General features: G+C 36.4%; 1 protein-coding gene across 3 annotated transcripts in view; it reads left to right on the top strand.

Annotated features, from left to right (window-relative positions):
- LOC141395099 (uncharacterized) overlaps window positions 1–21,849 on the top strand; it is a 325,045-nt gene that overhangs the window by 33,280 nt on the left and 269,916 nt on the right. The window contains exon 2 of one of the 3 annotated variants that reach the window (XM_073970525.1): window positions 8,069–8,106. The exons of the other annotated variants lie outside the window; for them this stretch is intronic. The gene's annotated coding sequence lies outside the window, so the exon portion shown is untranslated. The remainder of the gene's footprint in view (window positions 1–8,068; window positions 8,107–21,849) is intronic. 3 annotated transcript variants of the gene reach the window in all.

The raw sequence follows: 21,849 nt of genomic DNA, 5'->3' as shown, positions 1-21,849 counted from the left end.
ACAAAAATTGTTCATTTAAGTTCATATTTTCGTATAGCCCAGATACCTCCGAACTAGCTGTTAATGACATTTGAAGTTCCCACGTTATGTACCGATTTTCGATATTTTGAGGATTCTGGCTAAATTTTTTAACCGAATTAGGAGTTATTTGACATTAAAGGCTCCCATCAAAAACTGTCAACATAGGCCCATGTTTTATTATAACCCCTATATAACAGTACCTCCCAATTTCTAGCCAAAAATTGTCAACAGTTAGATATAGGCAACATAAAAAAGTGCCTCCCGAATGAAGCATTTTATGTACATTATCTGACATTTTAACGTACTCACTTAAAGTTGGGGACAGGAATGAATATTTTATGGTGGAGGGTATGAAAAGTTCGGCCCGGCCGAACTTAATGCTTTTTTACTTGTTCTCTTTCAAATGCAATTTGTTGTTACAATGGTGGATATATGTCCACTCAATCTGTATGGGCTTCCATGACAAACGCTTAGCGGAGTCTTTGGAAGGTTTGACATCATAAAGGGATCTTCTATGGATACACGGCATCGTAAAAGTGTTTTCTATGGATAGAAGACCTGCTAAAGGTGGCTTCTATAAATAGAAGACTTCTTAGGGAAGTCTGAACTGTGCAGAAAATATAGAGGATCCCAGAAATGTCTTATAAGTGTGTCCTTGATTAAATTACGAAAGAATGATATTGGAGTGGCAAATTGGAAGTACAATATGTGAAGAAAATATAATTCGGGAAATGGTGGAGTGCCCATAAAATTTTAATTATGTATGTGAATGCATTAAATCCATAACTTTGGAATTAAAGCCCCAAGGTGAGATTCGAAGAACGATTTAAAATAAATACTCTTATATACTCTCACACTTCTGGGAAAAGCAGGTAGCCAGAGCATTTCGAATATTTTTTTCGACCAAACAAATAAATCTGTTTTTAGGAGCTACTAAGTGTAGAATTTTCTCCTACCTTTTGGAGGTCTTCTATGTATAGTAAGCCTTTATGCCATTTTCATCGCACCCCTTCGTATAGAATACCTTTGCTGGTCTCCTATATAGAAAATATTTAGGGTTTTATTTTTATGAAAGACTCTGAAAGTCTGCTTTATTAAGAAGATTTTTGGAGGTCTTATTTATATAAAAGACCTTTGTAGATTTTTTATAGAAGGCCTCTGGAGGTTTTCTATATATAGAATAAATTTATAGGCGTTTAATTAATATAGCTATTGTGTAATTAATATAGTTATTGGCGTCCAACGTTGGGCATTTACATTGTTTTCTTAGAAAAATGCTTCTGAAACCATGGTATAAAAAGAATCACCGTCAGTTAATAAGAATTCGCTTCAAAACAATCAATCGATTTACGAATTTAGGGTATTTAAATGGTTTATAAGAAAAGTAAATACAAACATGCCATGCTTGATGACTCAAATCATGCAAATCGATTAGGACCGTACATTACAACCTTCCATTGAATTTAAAACGTGCTTCAATTTTATTTCCTCATTTCGAAACAAAAAAAAAATCCCTTATCAATTGTTAATTAGAATTCTAATATTTATTTTAATAGTTTATTACTAAACAAATGGGAACCTTACTATTCGAATGGGAACCTACAAGACGAGCAGGAGGAGGAGAAGGGTCATTTTATAATCATTAGTCATTAAGAACAAAACAATGTGGACATGGAATACAAAAACACACCATATACAAACACAAAACACTGCTTTAAGACGACTAATAAATGCCTTATCTCTTTACGAACTGACAAAAGTAAATTAACAATAAGAATCTCGTATATTCGAAAGCATTAGCAATACAAATTGAAGAAGAATATCTTAAGATAAAAGAACTTCTATTTATGTTTTGTTATCTCGCCTGAGATAAGAACAACAGGTCATTGGATAATTAAAAAAATTAATTGGTTTTAAAGAATGTCTCGAACGATTTGATTGATGTGATATAAATTATAGGTCAATAGTTGAAATAAATAATTAAAGAAATAAAAACTGTGGGCAAATAGATAAATAGTAATTATGAATTGGAGAGGGGTACAAAATGTTATATCAAAAATTTGTTTCGATGTGTAGGTTATAAATTTATAGTTGTTTTGTCTACTAGAAGTAAATAGACAGAAAAATCACCAAACAGGTCTTCTCCAGAAGGAAAATAGTCTTCAGTAGAAGACTTCCGTAAAGCATCGTCAATGGTTCTCCTATTGATAGAAGTCCTTTAAAGCGATCTACTGTCGATAAATGACCTAAAAAAACATTGTTTCGATCGTTAAACTATAGAAGAATCCTCCTAAAGGGGCCACTTATAAATAGGAGACCTGCTAAGATGGTATTCTGTAGATAGAAGACCTTCTTAAAGATCCTTCTATGCACACAAGTTTTCCTAAAGCAGTTTTCTCTACAAGAGAGGCTCTTGAAAGGGTCCTCTCTAGATGGGACATCTCCTTCAAAGGTCTGTTGACCTCTTATAGGCCAGGCCGAACTTGTTATACCTTTCACCATGAGTTCTATTGAAGTAAAATGGAACAATTAGTTTCCTTTCATTTATGAAGCAGACTAAATACCCAATTTCATCGATTTTGGTAAAACAATGTGGCTAACCTTCAAAATACCGAAATTCGGGAGGTACCGTTCCATGGGAGCTATATCAGAACTTCTATCTATATCTACAAATTTCTGGCGGAAAGTTTTTAGGTTTAAAGAAGACTAAATACCAAATTTCCGATATTTCGGTAAAACCTTCAAAATATCGAAAATCAAGAGTTACGCTTCTGTGGGGGATATAGGAACCGGCAGACCTATACTGATAATTTTCTTCAAATAAAAAATTTCACACTTTCGGTGGGATATTGACGTCAAAACCTTCAGAATTACGAAAATCGCGAGAAAGTTTTATATCCCCAACGAAGACTAAGTACCAAATTTCAGCCATTTCGGTCAGGTAATGATGCTAAAACGTTCAAAATACCGAAAATCGGGTGGTGCCGTTCTTTGGGGGCTATATGAAGGCGTCGACCTATACCGATAAGTTTCTGTGGGAAAGTTTTATATCCAACGAATACTAAATACCAAATTTCAGCCATTTCTGAGGAATATTGAGGCCACAACCTTCAAAACATCGAAAATCGGGAGGTATGTTCCATGGGGGCTATATGAAGGCGTGGACCTGTACCGGCACATTTCTGGGGAAAAATTTTTACCCCCAACGAATACAAATTTAATTATACCCTCCATATTATAATGGAGGGTATAAAATTGATATAGGAGTCTTCTATATATACGAGACCTCCCAATGGATTTTCTATAGATAGAAGTACTCCTATGAGGTCTTCTTCAGATGGAAAATCTTCAAAGGTGATCTTTTATATATAGAAGACATCCTAAAGGGGTATTATATACATACAATAGCTTCTAGAGAAGCATTCTATGAAGAGAGGCCTCCTAAATTAGTCTTCTATCAACTAGACTTCTTAATGCGATCTTCTATAAATAGAGGAATTTCTACAGGGGTCTTCTATACACAGATGACCTCTTAAGGGGCTTTTATATATAGAAGACCCCCTAACGGGGTCTTCTATATATAGTAGACTTCGTTAAAGCGTTTTCTTCTAAAGGGATCTTCAGTACATAGCGCACATCTTAAACGGAATGTATAGAATTTCTATCGATGCAAGAAATCCTGTAGGAGTCTTTTATAAAGAGGTCTTCTAAAGGTTCAAAGACTTCTAAATGGCGTTTCTATGGATATATGACCTCCTAAAGAGGTCTTTGTAGTTGCAAGACCATCTAAAGGAGTTTCCTGTAGATACAAATCTCCTAAAGTGGTTTGTGGAGATAAAAGACGCCCTAAAGGTAGAATACCGGGTGCCACCGTGGTGCAATGGTATGCACACCCGCCTTGCACGCAGAAGGTCGTGAGTTCGATTCCCCGGCCAGGCAACATCAAAAATTTCAATGGTGGCAAAATACCCCTCAGTAATGTTGGCGACATTTCCTGAGTATTTCAGCCATGTAAAACTTCTCTATAATGTGGTGTCGTAAGGCACGCCGTTCGGACTCGGCGATAAACAGTAGGTCCCATTTCATTGAGCTAATATGAATCGGGGTGCACTCATTGATATGAGAGAAGTCTCCCCTGTCCCGTCTGGGATGTTTGTGGAACAATTATATATATATAAAGGTAGAATACCTCCTAAAGATGTCCTCTAGAGATACGAAACCTTCTAAAGGAGTCTTCTATCGATGCAAGACTGCACAAAGGAGTCTTATAAATTTACCAAGGAGTGCTCATAAATCAAAGGCCTTTTAAAGTAGTCTTCTATTGATAACAGATTTACTAGAGAGGTCTTCTTTAGATACAAGGACTGCTGTAGATACAAGTCTACTAATGGAGTATTTTAAAGATAAGATACCTCCTAAAATAATCTTCTAAAGATAGAAGACATCCTAAAGGTTTCCTCTAGGTATGCGAGACGTACTTCTATCGATGCTATACTTTATATAGGCGTCTTCTATAGACACCAGTAGTGGAATTCTGTAACTCATTTTTCGAGTTACCGAATTCCACTACAGGCCTCATAAAAGAGTCTTCATAAATAGAAGGTCTTTTAAAGAAAACTTCTATAGATACAAGAGTGGTCTTCTATGATAGGAGGCCTCCTAAGGGGTTTTCTATGAATAAAAGTCCTCTTAAAGAGGCCTTCTGTAGTTCCAATACCTATTAAGGAAGAGTCTTCTATTCGTACGAGACTTCTAACTGAGTCTTCGATAGATACAATATCTCTTAATGAGGTCTATTTCTGTAGACACAATGGCTGCTAAAACATAAGAAAAATACCTCCTAATTTAGTCCGGTCAAAATAGACATGCGTATAAGGGGGAAATAGCAAAAATTCCCACAAAGCTGAATTTTGGTGGAGAGCTAGGGTTGGCCGTTAGAAGCAACGTCCTAAAAGTCCCCATCGATCCCATGTGTGCAAAACAAGTTATTCGGGGTCAAAGGTCATTTTTGTAGGCATTACTAAGTTTGTTTAATTTTTCTCAAAAACGGTAATACTAAGCAAAAGCTCGCTAAAGTAAAAGTTGTAGAATCAATAATTGTCTACAAGATTGGTCTTTATGATTCTTAAAAAAGACTTACCATTTTCGAGATATCTCGATCTAAAGGTCAAATAAAAAATTAGCCGCGTAAGTATATTATGAGGCGAACCGGTTAAAGTAACGACACTATGTGTTAGATACTTCCGTAAGCTTTCAAACGATGTCCACTTTGCAGTAATCGGTTCAGTAGAACCGGGTCTAACCCGGTTTTTAAATTTGGCCTTTCGGGTCTAATAACCGGCGAACTGGATCCGCAACCGTTGAAAATTATACATTTCCGTAATCAGTGCAACAAACCCTACCTTCGGACAAAACTTGAAAAAAATCGGAGAGTTTTCGTTGGGGTCGTTCCCGTTGGGCTTTCGATTATACATGTGGGTTAAATGGGCTATTTTTGCATAAAATGACTCTAACATTGAATAACTCTACTAAACACACTCCGAATTTGTTGGAATTTTTTTTAGAAGATAGCTATAATTTCGCTCTTCAAGAAATATATTTTCTTTTTTTACTTCGCTTATTTTAGCCGGTTCGCTGAATATGTGCATATTTCCCTTATAAGTTCATAAAAATCATGTGTTTTTTAGAACAGCTATATCTCAAGAATGGTTCCTTCTAAGAAAAAATTATAAGGGTCAAACTTGTAGATAATTTGTCTGTCTACAATATTTACTTTAGTCACTTTTTGATTGGATCAACCGTTTTCAAAAAATAAATATAAATCCGAATAAATCCGAAAACCTAAAAACCCTTAAATTTTGACCTTTGACCCCGAATATTTTATTTTGCACACATGGGATCGATGGGGACTTTTAGGACGTTGCTTCTAATGGCAAACCCTAGCTCTCCACCAAAATTCAGCTTTGTGGGAATTTTTGCAGTTACACGACCTTACAAAGGATCTTCTATTTGAATAGAGTCTTCCATACAAGACCTCCTGAAGGAGTCTTCTAAAGATACAAGATCTCCTTAATGTGTCTTCTAAAGATAGAAAACATCCTAAGGGGGTCTTCTGTAGTTACATGACCTCATGAAGAGTCGTCTGCGGATAGAAGATCTCATATAGGATTCTTCTAAAGTTAGAGACCATTAAGGAGTCCTCTATAGATAGAAGACCTCCTAAAGAGATATTTAGAAGACCACACATTTTTATACCCTCCACCATAGTATGGAAGGTTTGTTTTCCGTTTCTAACGCATTGAAATAATCAAATGCGACTCTATAAAGTGCATATTAGGGTTATGACTTTTTGAACTTTTTCTTCAAAAATGTTTTCATGTAGTAAGAACGAATGAACTTTTGCCTATTAATAACTAAAAAACGTTAATTCTATTTAAGTATTAACCCATTTCGTACTTGGTGTTCGATTTTTCGAACAGTACAATCATTTTTTTTTTTTTTAAATATTTGTGGATGAAAAGGGTAAAATTTTAAACAAGGTTTGGTATATATATTTTAAGTCTCATCTGCCAGCAAATAAAAAAATTCTTCCCTTGAAAACCCCCTCCACCACATTTGAAACCTATATTTTTGGTTACTTTTTAAGGATAAGGATAATGCAGCTAAATCCATGAAAACTCCCGATAATGGGGCGGTGGATTTGGATTGTTCCCCATGGAACGCTATGGACCAGTGCTGACACATTTCGGGTAAAAGTTTTTTAGACCCAAAGAAGACTCAATACCAATCTTCAACAATTTTTTCATACAAAACTGATGAAATAAATCAATAAAACGGCAAATAAATCAATTTTATTTTACTTCTATACATATTGTGTTCGAAATTTTCAATTTTCAAACACCATTTTCCGGGAAAACGAAAAATCGGAAATTTTTTTGAGAAGATTTTTGACATCAGTGGTTCTTAATTACCCTAAAAAAAGTATTGTTTCTTAAAAAATAAATTAAAAATTTGTATCGGGACGAAATGGGTTAAAAAAGGTCACGCACAAACCACATTGATTTTTTTTCTTTTTTTTTGAAAAAATTCTATGAAGTGAAAAAATATTTCCTGTTGCACGAATGAATAACCTTTAGTACTTAAAATTTTACGGTATTTTGTGGATTGACATTTGAAGTTCGAAGTAGTTACAACACTTCTCCATCAAAAATTGCCAATATAGGTGTATGATTCGGTATAGCCCTCATATAACGTTACTTTTCGATTTTCGGTTCGATATCGGTGTTTTCGTATAGTACCCATATAACGGTAACATTCGATTTTAGTTATTTTCATGGTTTTGGCTACATTTTCAGACCGAATTAGATATAAATTTCATATAAGGTTCGAAGTGGTCCAACAACTTCTCCACCAAAATTTCTTAACATATCATATCGGTACATCCCGATTTTAGGTGTTTGGAGGAGTTTAGCTACATTTGTTAACCGAACTATTTGTAATTGGACATCTAAGTCACCCAGTGGTCACAAAACTTCTCCACCGAAAATTGTCAACATAGATGCACACTGTGATATAGATTGGCCTCATATATATGTATGTGCCGCCCGATTGAAAATATTTTTGAATAAATTTCTTGACCTAATCTATACAATTTGGGTATCCATGGTCATAAAATATCTTCACCTAACATTTTCGTTTTAGTATAAAATATTTTATGTTGGAAAGAGGGTACAAGGATTCCGGTCCTGTCGAACTTAACAATTGTTTCCTTGTTATTATTTAAATTATCAAAAATGATTGCTTGAGTTGGAGTATTCCCCCAATGGCTCAACTTCATTTATTACCCTCAATTACAGAGAGTAATGTTTTTCAAAACGAACTGACTGTGTTGCAAAATTTTACTGATCGCTACCAATATCATGATTTCATCCCGGGGAAGGGAATTGTCAATTGCCTTCTCAGTTTTTGAAATTATGCCTTTTTAAAAATGTTAAAATCATTCTCCCTTTATCCGTTATTTACTGATTTCTTTATTTTATTTTTTCAGGTACATATCTTAGTGGAATTACATGGTTTTTATTTAAGGTAATGTTTGACTTTATCTACAATTTTTATTTATATACCGTCAGGTTAACGAGGGTATATACACTTTGATACGACCAAAAATGTGCCTCATCAAAATAACGGTTTTAGACCCCATGTTTGGTCGAAATTCGTTTCACACAATTTGGAGTCGAACAAAAGTTTCAATTTTTTCTCTAAAGTTGTGTGAACGAGGTAACGATTTTTACCTTAGGAAATAAATACTAAAAAAATCCATATTAAATTGTTTTAGCAAGTACCTAGATTTAGTTATACAATGCAATATGGAGTTCTTTAAAAGGTTTCGCATAGATCTTTATAAACTGTTTGATATTTTTGATCTTGTGGGTTAAGCCGTTTTGTATACGGCTAGTTATCGTTTTCGCTTTTTTGGTCAGTGGCTGAGTGTATATCTCCGTCAGCACACACGGTGGTCTTGAACAAAATTTAAATAGAAGGTGTTTACACCTAAGAAGTTTTTGCGGATTCTGAAACTACAATGTTCATAGATGAGAAAAATTACAAAAAAAAAAAAAAACACCCGAGCGCTTTTTAAATAAATCGCGGTCAAAGTTCAAATTTTTTAGGTTTTCACGATTTTGCTTGGAAACCGCTAGCCCTATCAAAATGGAACTAAAGAAAATGTTGTAGCAGGGAAAAGTCTTTACAAGACTTTGCTTTACGACATTTTCGTATGATTTACCATTTTTGAGATATAGAAGTTCAAATTGGGACAATTCACTGACGGTATCGTCTCGTCATAAAACAATGTCATGACTGCAATTTCCCAACTTAAACTTATATATCTCAAAAATGGTAGAACCTAGGAAAAAATTACAAAAGCCAATCATGTAGAGAATTTTTACAGCTACATGACTTTCCCATTTCGATAAGACTTGCAGTTTTCAAGCAAATCATGAAAACCTAACAATAAAAAACTGAAATTGTGACCTGAAATTCTATATCTCAAAAACCCTAGGAACAAATCATAAAGGTCAATCTTCTAGAGAATTTTCACAGCTGCTACTAATTTTTCTTTAGCCCCATTTCGATAGGTCTTGCGGTTTCCAAGCAAAATCGCGAAAACGTAAAATAAACCTAAAAATGGGAACTTTGACCGCGATTTATAAAAAATCCCTTTACCGATTTTTTCTTGTTGTTGCACAGGGGGGAAACGTAGGCTTAAATTTGCTCAAAACTCAAAATGTGAAAATAGTTTTTTATGAAAAAAATGTTGATAAACGGCAACCAGACTCTTTTCTACATTTGCTATAACCATCCTCGACTTTGTAAGAATAACCAATCAAATGCAGCAGTCGATTGAACTCAGCCATACTGAAAACAAATAGTAAATTTTCGAAAACTAAGATATTAGGTGAACATTAAAATGTCATAATTTTCGCGAAAATTTATATTATTCAAGATTTATTGTTTTTGTAGTCTCCGAACAAGAAAAGGGGAAAAAGTCTATTTCCCCGTCATTTCCCGACCATAGTTTCTTCTAATGTTTTATGCGCTTGAGTCTCAAATATCAGATTCAATCATAAAAAATTGCGCATATTTGCGCCATTCCGAAAAAATCGAATTTTTCTTAACTAAAATATGAAATATTTTTATATGGAATTGCAAGGTTTACTCACACTAAATTTTGTTCCGCCTTATAACAGGGGCTCTTATTTATCAGAATAAACCAACACTTATCAAATATATTTGCATTATTCAGAAACATTCCCGGCTTTTCTTATGTGAATTGAGAAAAATTTAATTTAAGTAAGTGTCAAAAAATAAAATTTGGAATGAAATATATGTATATGGGACTATATATACATCTGTACCGATTTGTTTGAAAATTGGCTCAATGTTATTTTAGGCTAATTCAGGCTGCATGTGTTTTTGGTGCATCTTTATCTCATATCAGATGCGAATATATATGGAAGCTGCATCCAAATCTGGACCGATTTTCATTATTTTCTATAGGATTAATCCTTGTACAGAAGATATGCTTTGTGCAAAATTTTATATCAATCCGACTATAAATGAGCTTTCTAGGGCTTTTTATCAACTTTTAACACAAATTTCCCCTCTGTGTGTTGGATTTTTCTATCAACATTGCTGTTTCAGAATGAGAATTAGTTGGAGGCGATACAGTCAGTGCATGTGAACTTTGACCGCGAATAATTTAAAAAACTTCTCAGGTGTAAGCTTCTTTCATTTAAAGTTGGTTCAAGAGCACCATACACAGTTGACTGATACCTTCATACTTGTTTTATTAAGAATTTTCAGAAAACAAAAAAAAATCATAGTAGAAGGAGGGACATACCATTATGTGTATTATTTTAGAAAAATTAAAAATTAATGCATTTTAATTGAGGTTCGAAAAAGTTACTCTATAGTACAGGAAGAATATCAGCCGACACTATGTAATCAAATTGTTGTTGTAAATTTACAAAATTTACTTAACCCCACCATTTGCTTTGCTTTCATCAAATGATTTATTAAAGATTAACACCATAATTTATGTCGTTATCAGAGGTGAGAATAAATATGGATTTTTATAGCATTTTTCCATATGAGGCAATATTTGTATGCTTTTGTTTTTATTTTTTTTTCAAAATTAATTTCATTGTTGATAAAGTTTTCTCCTTAAACAAACACACACACGCCCTCTCTCTTTCCTTCTATAATTGGATTACTTAAAGTTTTGCTTTTGTTCTTTGGATGTTAATGACCTTTTCGGTAAAAAGTTTTGACGCTTAATTTTGGTGTTGTAAAGTTTAGTTTTGGTAACATAACCGGTAATCTGTTCTGGTCTTTGTTTTTCTTGTTTTTTGTTTGTTTGTGGGCCGACCAATCATTTTGTGACATCACACACAACACAGAAATGGAAAAGTAAAACTTTAAAGAATTTAATATGAATTTTTTTATTTTTTACTTTTTTCTTACTTTGTTTATTTTAAGATATGTACGTAAGATTTTCTCGAGTTGACCCATTTGTTATCTCTCAGTTCTCTTTAACTATTTAGGTTAAGATAACTTTGGATTTTTCTTGTTGTTCTTGTTATTATAAAATAACAATATTTTGTAACTGTTCGTTCTCATGTCTTTCGTAATATGGTCGACTAGATAAGTGTATTATCGCTAAGAAAGTTAATGCATTTTACATTAAATATCAAATTATAGATTATGAAATGGTAAAAAATAAAACAAGTAGAAAGGCGTTAAGATCGGCTGGGCCGAACTTTTTATACCCTCCACCATAAAAGATTCCTAACTCAAATGGATTAATTTGTTTCCTTTCCGGCCCACAATTTTATGTGCAAAAATTTTTCGACTGCGGATACCCCAAATGCCTAATTATGTAATCTAATCTAAAAATGTGTTCAATCAGGTCGTACCTTTATATGAGGACTACATAAAAGTGTAGGGGTGCCACCGTGGTGCAATGGTATGCACACCCGCCTTGCACGCAGAAGATCTGGGTTCGATTCCCCGGCTAGGCAACATCAAATTTTCAACGGTGGCAAAATACCCCTCAGTAATGTTAGCGACATTTCCTGAGCATTTCAGCCATGTAAAACTTCTCTACAAGTGGTGTCTTAGCACGCCCATGTAGGTCCCACATCATTGAGCTAATATGAATCAGGGTGTCCTCATTGATATGAGAGAAGTCTCCCTTGTCCCGCCTGGGATGTTTGTGGAACAATTATTACATAAAAGTGTGGACCTATCTTGATAATTTTTGGTTGGCAAGTTTCGTGACTGCAGAGAACCTCAAATGTCAAATTTCGGGTAGTTGCGGCAAATAATATACCCAAAACCCTCAAAATACCGAAAATCGGAAGGTACCATTATATGGGACCTATACCAAAACATGGACCTAGTATGTTGATAACTTTTGGTGGGAATATTTGCCGCCCAAGCAGAGGTCCATCAAATTTGTACACCAATATCCAATTTGTCGGAGCACTTTTGAAGGATGGAACCACTGAATACCAGGGCATCATTGACAGCTGTATGCAAGACAAAGTCCTTTGTGGCGTAACCCAAAGCAAAGTTTTTGGTGGTCAATTTGGCGTGTTGGGTATCGAAGACAGTCTGGTAACCAGCCAAACAACCTTCATAACCCAATACAGAGGAAGCATCAATCAAGGGACCGCTCAAATCAACATTGACTTTGGAATCGAATTTAACGTTTTCATGGCCGTAGGCAAATATTAATTTGCCAGTCTTGTTGCGAGTTTGTGGAGCGAAGGTATCTTCGAAGGCCAATTTCAAGTCTTCCAACAATTTGTCTTGTATTGCAACCTCAGTTAAGAGGGTGTTGTCTGTGTTCCAGCTTTAGATATAAAATTTCAGCAAGTTTGGTCAAGAAATACAGATAAAATTATCAAAAATACCGAAAATCGGCAGGTTAAGCGTACCTGGGATCTATACCAAAAAGTTGAACTATATTGACAAATTTTAGTGAGATCCTTTTGTGACTACTTGGAATCTCAAATGCCAAATTACGCGTACTTTCGTCAAACAATGTGGCTAAAACCCTCAAAATACAGAAAATCGGGAGGTACCGTTCTATGGGGGCTATATCAAAACATGGACCTATGTTGACGATTTTTGGTGGGGATGTTTCGGGTTCATTGAGAACCCCAAATGTAAAATTACAGCTAGTTCGCTTTAAAATTTTAGCTAAAATTCTCAAAATACCGAAAATCGGGAGGTGCCGTTATATGGGGGCTATAACAAAACATGGACCTATGTGGTAGATTTTAGGTGGAGAAGTTTTGTGACCATTGAAAACCTCAAATGTCAAATTACAGCTAGTTCGCTTAAAAAGTGTAGCTAAATATCTCAAAATACCGAAAATCGGGAGGTCCCGTTTTATGGGGACTATATCAAAGCATGGACCTATGTTGGCGATTTTTGGTGGAGAAGTTTTGTGACCATTGAGAACCTCAAATGTCACATTACATGTAGTAAGGTTGAAAATAGGAACTAAAATCCTCAAAATACCGAAAATCGGAAGCTTCCGTTATATGGGGGCTATACCAAACAATGGAGCTATGTTGACGATTTTTGGTAAAAACTTTCGTTACCACTGAGAACCTCAAATGTCCAATTACATTTACTACGGTTAAAATTATAGCTAAAATCCTCAAAATACCGAAAATTGGAAGGTACCATTATATGGGGGCAGTACCAAAAAATTTACCTTTGTTGACGATTTTTGGTGGGGAAGTTTCGTGACCATTGAGAACCTCAAATGTCAAATTACTGCTAGCTAGGTTGAAAATTGTAGCTATAATCCTCAAAACACCGAAAATCGGGAGGTGCCGTTTTATGGAGGGTATACCAAAAAATAGACCTATGTTGACGATTTTCGGTGGAAAAGTTTCGTGACCATTGAGAACCTACAAATGTCAAATTAAAGCTAGTTCAGTTAATTACATTTAGTACGGTTAAAAATTGTAGCTAAAATCCTCAAAATACCGCAAATCGGGAGGTACCGTTATATGGGGGCTATACCAAAACATAGACCTATGTTGACAATTTTCGGTGGAAAAGTTTCGTGACCATTGAGAACCTACAAATGTCAAATTAAAGCTAGTTCAGTTAAAAATTGTAGCTATAATCCTCAAAACACCGAAAATCGGGAGGTGCCGTTATATGGGGGCTATAAAAAACATGGACCTATGTTGACGGTTATTGGTGGAGAAGTTTTGTGATCATTGAGAACCTCAAATGTTACATTACATTTAGTACGGTTAAAAATTGTAGCTAAAATCCTCAAAATACCGAAAATCGGGAGGTACCGTTATATGGAGCTATACCACAATATGGACCTATATTGACGATATTTGGTGTATAAGTTTTGTGACCACTGATAACCTCATATGTCAAATCACAGCTAGTTCTCTTAAAAAGTTTAGCTAAAATTCTCAAAACACCGAAAATCGGGAGGTGCCGCTATATGGGAGATATTCCCAAACATGGACCAATGTTGAAGATTTTTGGTGGAAAGCTTTCGTGAGCACTGAGAAACTAAAATATCAAATTACATTTAGTACGGTTAAAAATAGTAACTAAAATCCTCAAAATACCGAAAATCCGGTCCGATTATATGGGGCTATATCAAGACATGGACCTATGTTGACAATTTTTGGTGGAGAAGTTTTGTGGCCATTGAGAACCTCAAATATCAAATTACTGCTAGTTCGGTTAAAAATTGTAGCTAAAACCGTCAAAATACCGAAGTTCGGAAAGTACCGCTATATTGGGGATACTCCAAAAAATGGATCTATGTTGAAGATTTTTGGTGGAAATCGTTCGTGACCACTGATAACCTCAAATGTCAAATTACATTTAGTAAAATCCTCAAAATATCGAAAATCTGGTCCGATTATATGGGGCTATATCGAGACATAGACCTATGTTGACGGTTTTTGGTGAGGAAGTTTTTGACCATTGAGAACCTCATAAAAATTGTAGCTAAAATTCTCAAAATACCGAAAATCGGTAGGTACCGTTATATGGGAACTGTACCAAAAAATAGACCTATGTTGACGATTTTTGGTGTAAAACATTCGTGACCATTGAGAACCCCAATTGTCAAATCACAGCTAATTCGGTTAAACATTGTTCTGGTTTCATCTACTAAAGACGTCGATCACCAGCCACCAAAGTACGATTAGATGTGTGGCTCTTCCGCTCTTTACCATACTAGTTAGCCACGATTTTATCAAGCTCATAGCAAGCTCTTAGCGCTTAGTACGCTCCCAACTCATAGCAAGCTCTCAGGGCTTAGCGCGCTCCCAGCTCTAGCAAGCTCTCAGTCAGCTCAAGCTCATAGCTAGATCTATGCTCATAGCCATCTCCATGCTCTTAGCCAGCTCCAATTAACCGATATTTTCCCACACAGCTACTCAAGCCGAGTCACACAATGACGACGGCCAACGAGCCGACAGCAACCCGAATACCACAGAGGCGAGCCACATACCCGACGATTACCAACGAACCGACAGCAACCCGAATGCCCCAGAGCCGAGCCACATACCCGAACATCACAGAACCGAGCTACACACCCGACGAATGCCGAGTTGACAGTCACCAGAATAGCCGACAGCATCTGAATACATCAGAGCCGACGCAAACATATACGATTACCATCGAGTCGACGACAACAACCCTACTACCATCGAACCCACATTACAACAACAAGATTGTCACAGGTTATCAACACACACATCTCATCCATATATCTAACACCAAGAGTTTTATAATAAATATAGAATTTGTAAACACTCGTGTTTTTTACTTAAGGTTTGTGGAACCTTAGGTCGTCCCTGGCATCGACTGAGCTTACCTCAGGCCTAGACAAAACCACTCGTTATAACACTTATATAAAAAAGAATGAAAAAGAAGAGTTAGACCCGTTTCTCTGATTATGGACAGTGGGACCTTCTTATGAAATTGTTGATTGTGACCCCCAAAACTGCACTAACTAGCTGATAATCTATGATTTATTTTTAGATTTCAAATCAACACTTTTTTGGTCACCAAGAAAAATGACAATAAAGAGACTTCCTTAATAGTTTTTTATACCCTACACCACTATGTGGTAAGGGGTATTATGTGTTAGTGCATTTGTATGTAACATACAAAAGGAAGCGAGATAGACCCATAGTTCCTTCTAGGGATATACATAGAATCACTTTCTGAGTCGATTTATGCATGTCCGTCCGTCCGTCCGTCCGTCCGTCCGTCCGTCCGTCCGTTCGCAACGTACAGGTCGCATTTGTTGACCGATTTCGCTGAAAATTGGGGAATACCATTTTTTTAGCCGTCGGAAGATCAAGTTCGAAGATGGGCTATATCGGTCCAAGTTTTGGTATAGCCCCCATATATATTTTCGGCCGATTTCACGTATTTTCTGTAACACACACGCTATATATGTCCGATTTCGATGAAATTTGGAATGTGTGACTGAATTTGGTCTAAAAATAAATGTGCCAAATTATATCGAAATCGGTTCAGATTTGGATATAACTCCTATATATATGTTCGCCCGATTTCACGTATGCGATGTACCAATCACGCTATATACGTCCGATTTTAATGAAATTTGGAATGTTTGACTGAATTTGGTATAGAAATAAGTGTGCCAAATTATATAGAAATCGGTTCAGATTTGGACATAACTCCCATATATATATTCGGCCGATTTCACGTATTTTCTGTACCAAACACGCTATATATTTCCGATTTCGATGAAATTTGGAATGTGTGACTGAATTCAGTCTAGAAATAAATGTGCCAAATTATATCGAAATCGGTTCAGATTTGGATATAGCACCCATATATATTTTCGGCCGATTTCGCGTATTTGCTGCTCCAAACACGCTATATAAGTCGGATTTCAATGATATTTGGAATGTGTGACTGAATTCGGTCTGGAAATAAATGTGCCAAATTATATCAAAATCGGTTTAGATCTGGATATAGCTCCGATTTATATTTTACATATTCACCGTGGTGTAGGGTATCATATAGTCGGCCCCGCCCGACTTTGATCCTTTCCTTACTGGTTTCTGTTTGTCTTCGTTTTTCCTTAAAGGATAGTATTACATAAGAGATTAACGATTGTTTACGCGCTATGTGATATCCTCCGATTGACGAATAACTCAATATAAACATTCTTCAACCAACACTCCATCAACCCAACCAACCATCCATCCACTTAATCATTTCTTTGGAGACACATCATTAATCAATGGCACATTGAGTCGTTTGTTATCCACAGTTCCACCCTCACTTTATTTCCTTTATGTCCTACCAACTTCGACTTTTAGGCAGTTTTCTATATAAAAAAGAAACGATACATTATTTGTATCATTCGATAGCAGCTACTATTTATTGTGTGCCTCTGTCTCGTAACGAGAAAAAGAAGAAAAGAAAAAAGCAATCAAAGAGAAACAAAAGAAATAAACATTATTCACCAGTATTTGGGTTCTGTGTTTTTTTTTTTGGTTTTTAAGCTGCCATGTCAACATTAAATGTTCCGCCTATAGAAACTTTTAGTGTGGTTAAATTTGTCGATAAATTGTCGGAAAGCAATTATAACATAACATTGACGGAGTTTGTATGAGCGGTATAATAAATGTTAGGTTGAGCTAGGTTAGGGTAAAGAAGTTTGGGAGGTCTTCTATCCATAGAAGATACCTTAGGGAGATCTCTTATGTATCAAATATATCTTTGGGATGTATTCTGTATATGGAATACCTCTTGAGGAGGTATTCTGTCTATGGAATACACTTTTGGGACGTCCTTTATCTATAAAAAACCCCTTTAGCATGTCATTTTATCTGTAGAAGTCCCCTCTGAGGCGTCTTTTATAGATAGAAGACCCTTTGGGAGGTCTTATATATAAGACACCACCCCTTTGAAAAGTCTCCTATATATTGTAGACCGCTTGGGTCTATTTATAGATGATTTTTTTTGGAGGACTAATATCTATTGACGACCCCTTTGAGACGTTTCCATCTTCCAAAGACTACCTATAGAAGACCTCCTTTGGTGATTTTCAATCTATGTCTTTGGGGTATTCTTTCTATAGAACAACTCTATGTGGAGTCTTCCATCTATAGAAGAAACTCTTTCAGAGGTCTTCTCTCTATAGAAGACTTCTTTGGGAGGCCTTCTCTCTATAGAACACCTCTTTTGAAGGTCTTTTATCGATAAAAAGCCCCTTTGAAAAGACTTTTGTGTATGGCAGACACCTTTGGGAGGTCTTTTGTCTATAGGAGATCCCCTTTGAAGATAAATTTGGAATTCTTCTATTATTAAAGGATCAATGTCGGAGGTATTTTATCTATAGAAGATCCCTTTGAGACGTTTTCTATGTAACAGAGAACATTTTCAGAGGTCTTCTATGTGTAGAAGAGCCATTTTATCGATTGATGACCCCTTTGGGAGATCTTTTATCGATAGGAGACCCCTTTGGGAGGTCTTTTGACTATAGAAGAGCCCTTTGGGAGGTCTTTTATCTCTAGAAGACCCTTTTGAAAAATCGTTTATCTACAGAAAACTCTTTTGGGAAGTATTCTATCTATAGAAGACCCCTTAATCAAGTCTTCTATCAATGCAAAATTCCTTAAGGAGGTATTTTAATTATAGAATAACCCCTTAGGAGGTGTTCTATCTATACAACATCCCTTTAGGGGCTCTTTTATCTGCAAAAGGAAGGTCTATAGAAGACCCATATAGGAGTTCATCTCATTATAGAAGACCACTTTAGGAAGTCTTCTGTTTATAGAAGAACGTAGATCCTTCTGGACAAAGAAAACGTCTTCGGAGGGTATTCTATCTATAGAAGACCTCCTTTGGAAGGATTTCTATCTACAGAAGGCCTCTTTGGGAGGTGCTATGAAGACCCATATAGGAGTTCATCTCATTATAGAAGACCATTTTGGGAAGTCTTCTGATTATAGAAGACCCTTGATCCGTTTGGAAATCCTTCTTGACAAAGAAAACGTCTTCGGAGCGTAGAAGATCACCTTTGGGAGGACTTCAATCCATAGAAGACTCCTTGGGGAGATCTTTTATGAATCAAAGATATCTTTTGGATGTATTCTGTATCAAGAGAATACACTTTTGGGAGGTCTTATGTCTATAGAAGACACCCTTGGGAGGTCCTTTGTCTTTTGAGAACCCGTTTGGGAGGTTTTCTATCGATAAAATACCCACTTAGGAAGTCTTCTATCTACAGAATACCCCTTTTGGAATTACTTATATCTATAAAAGGCACATTTGGTCTTCTATGTATGTAACACCACTTCAGGAGATTTTATATAGATATTATGGAAGACCCCAATGAGAGTTCTTCTGTCTATAGAAATCATTTAGGTGGTCTTCTATCTAAAAAAAAGACCCCTTTTGGGAGTGCTCCTATCTACAGAAGGCAGTTTGGGACGACTTTTATGTATGGAAGACACCTTCAGGAGGAATATTTACGGGAAACCCCTGTCAGAGTTCTTCTATTTCTAAAAGACCCATTTAAGAGGTCTTAAATCTATACCCCTTTCGGGAAGCCCACCTTCTGCAGAAGACCTCTTTTTGAGGTCTTTTTTTATTGAAAACCCCTTTGGGAGGTATTTTTTATAGAAGATCCCTTTGTTAGGTCTTCCCTATGTATGAGGCCCCTGAGGAAGGCTTTCTATCTACAGAAGACCCCTTTGGGAGATTGACCTTCTGAAGAAGACCGTTTGAAAGATCTTCTAACTCTAGAAGACCCCTTTGGGAGGTCTACCTTTAGGATATCTTCTATAAATAGAAGACCCCTTTTTGGAGGTATTCATCCTGTAGAAGTCCCCTTGAAGATCTCTTGAGGTTGTCTTTGCGAGGTCTTCCTTCTGTGGGAGGCCCCTGTGGAAGGTTTTCTATCTACAGAAGACCCCTTTGGGAGATTGACTTTCTGAAGAAGACCGTTTGAAAGATCTTCTAACTACAGAAGACCCCTTTGGGAGGTCTACCTTTAGGATATCTTCTATGAATAGAAGAGCCCTTTTGGGAGGTATTCATCCTGTAGAAGACCCCTTGAAGATCTCTTGAGGGTGTCTTTGCGGGGTCTTCCTTCTGTGGGAGGCCCCTGTGGAAGGTTTGGGAGGTATTCATCCTGTAGAAGACCCCTTGAAGATCTCTTGAGGGTGTATATGCGAGGTCTTCCTTCTGTGGGAGGCCCCTGTGGAAGGTTTGCTATATACAGAATACCCCTTTGGGAGATCTCCCTTCTGTAGAAGACCCTTTTGGAAGAAATTCTAACTACAGAAGACCCCTTTGGGATATTTATATAAATAGAAGAGCCCTTTATTCTGTAGAAGACCCCTTTGCGAGGTATTCCTTCTGTAGAAGATCCCTTTATTTGGTCTTCCCTCTGTAGGAGGCTCCTGTGGAATGTTTTCTATCTACAGAAGACCCCTTTGGGAGATCTTCCTTCTACAGAAGACCGCTTTCTGAGGTCTTTCGGTTATTGAAAATCTCTTTGGAAAGTCTTCTGGACAAATTGTGGAGGATTAGAAGACTCCTTTGAGTAGACCTCTTTCTTGAAAACCCCTTTGGGGGATAGTCCATCTGTAGAATATCCCTTTGGGATGGTGGTCTACCCATAGTAGACCCCTTTGGGAGGTCTTTCATATATAGAAGACCCCTTTCGGAGGACTTCTGTGTATAGAAAACCCCTTTGGGAGATCTTCTATGTATAGAAAACTTCTTTTGGGGGGACCTTCTATTTATAGAAGACTCCTTTTTGAGGTGTTCTTCCGGTATAATATCTCTTTTGGAGGTCTTCCTTCTGTAGAAGATCCCTTTGTTAGGCCATCTCTCTGTAGAAAGCCCCCCTTTGGAAGGTATTCTATCGACAGAAGATCCATTTGAAAAGTCTACTATCTGCAGAAGATACCTTTGTGAGATCTTCCTTCTGTAGAAGACCTCTTTCTGAATTATTTTATTTATTGAAAACCCCTTGGAAGGTATTTTTTAAATATGAGACACCTATAAATAAAAGACTCCCTTTGGGAGATCTCCTTTTCTATTGAAGGCCCCTTTGGGGATCCTCTATCTAAAAAAGGCCCAATTCTCCCTGTGTTAGTGTTTCTGTCTATAAAAGGTCCTTTGAGAGATCTTCTATCTATCGATAAATCGGTGGATGTCTCCTATCTATAGAAGGGTCTTATAGATTATATTTTTTATACCAAGGACCCTTTTGATTGGTTTTCTATCTATAAAAGGCCGCTTTTGAAGATCTTGTCTTAATAGACGGCCATATAGATAGGTCTACTGGATAAAGAAGACCAGCAAATTGTTTTACATTTCCAACGCGATTTTTATAAAAAGAGTTACGATTAAATTTGTTAGGTTATGCTATTTATTTCCCTACCCATAACGCCTTCATATTCACATAAATACATCAAGGCAAAGGCATGCCAACTGTTTTACTCTTACCACCCCTCTTTATGCTTACAAAAGAAAATTTAAATTTCCTAACATCAGTTTGAACAATTCTGGTACTAAGTAATAGCTTCATTATTTCTAACTTCAAATTTAGCTAGCTGGTGCTGGTTCACGTACGAATCGTTCAATGATTCGGGTGATGCTGCTCAACTCAATAACAAGAACAACAGGAATTTTGTTGTATGAAAGTGTCATTTATGATTTTTGACAGGTAACAACAATTGAACGCATTTCAAATTCAGCTGGCAAAAAACAAAGAGGCACCACTACAACCTCAACCATGAGCGTAGTTGTAGGATTTCCAAGGGTGTTAGAGGATTTTTTCCGCAGGGTGTAAGAGGATTTTTTTCTTCAGGTGGTGGGAACCAACTTTTAGCAAAAACACAATGTAGTTGAATCCGTTAGACTACTGCTTCCCCAGCACCACAGCTCTGCCTATTTACTTCCGCACAACATGGCCGTAATGATTGAATCAACAGCAATACTTTTCAAAATTCAAATTTACTTTGGTGCAGACCTGTAAGCCCAACATTTTCCATTGGCTTTATTTTACAGGGATTTCTAGGCATTTACCTGTCGCTCCATCCCACCCTCTTCCCATTCGCCTTTTATTAACTTCACATGTACACAATTCAATTTCAAGTGGATGGCTTTTGGTAATCATCATCATCGGCATTTGCAAACAGCGGGTGTTCGAAAATAGTTAAAATCCTATCTAAAACAAGCGACGACAAGCAAATCTGA

The sequence above is a fragment of the Musca autumnalis genome, unplaced genomic scaffold (assembly GCF_047663935.1).
Source record: "Musca autumnalis isolate F117 unplaced genomic scaffold, ASM4766393v1 scaffold_2, whole genome shotgun sequence".
NCBI lineage: Eukaryota > Metazoa > Arthropoda > Insecta > Diptera > Muscidae > Musca > Musca autumnalis.
The sequence above is the reverse complement of the archived record's forward strand: the minus strand, read 5'-3'. Positions and strand labels throughout refer to the sequence as shown.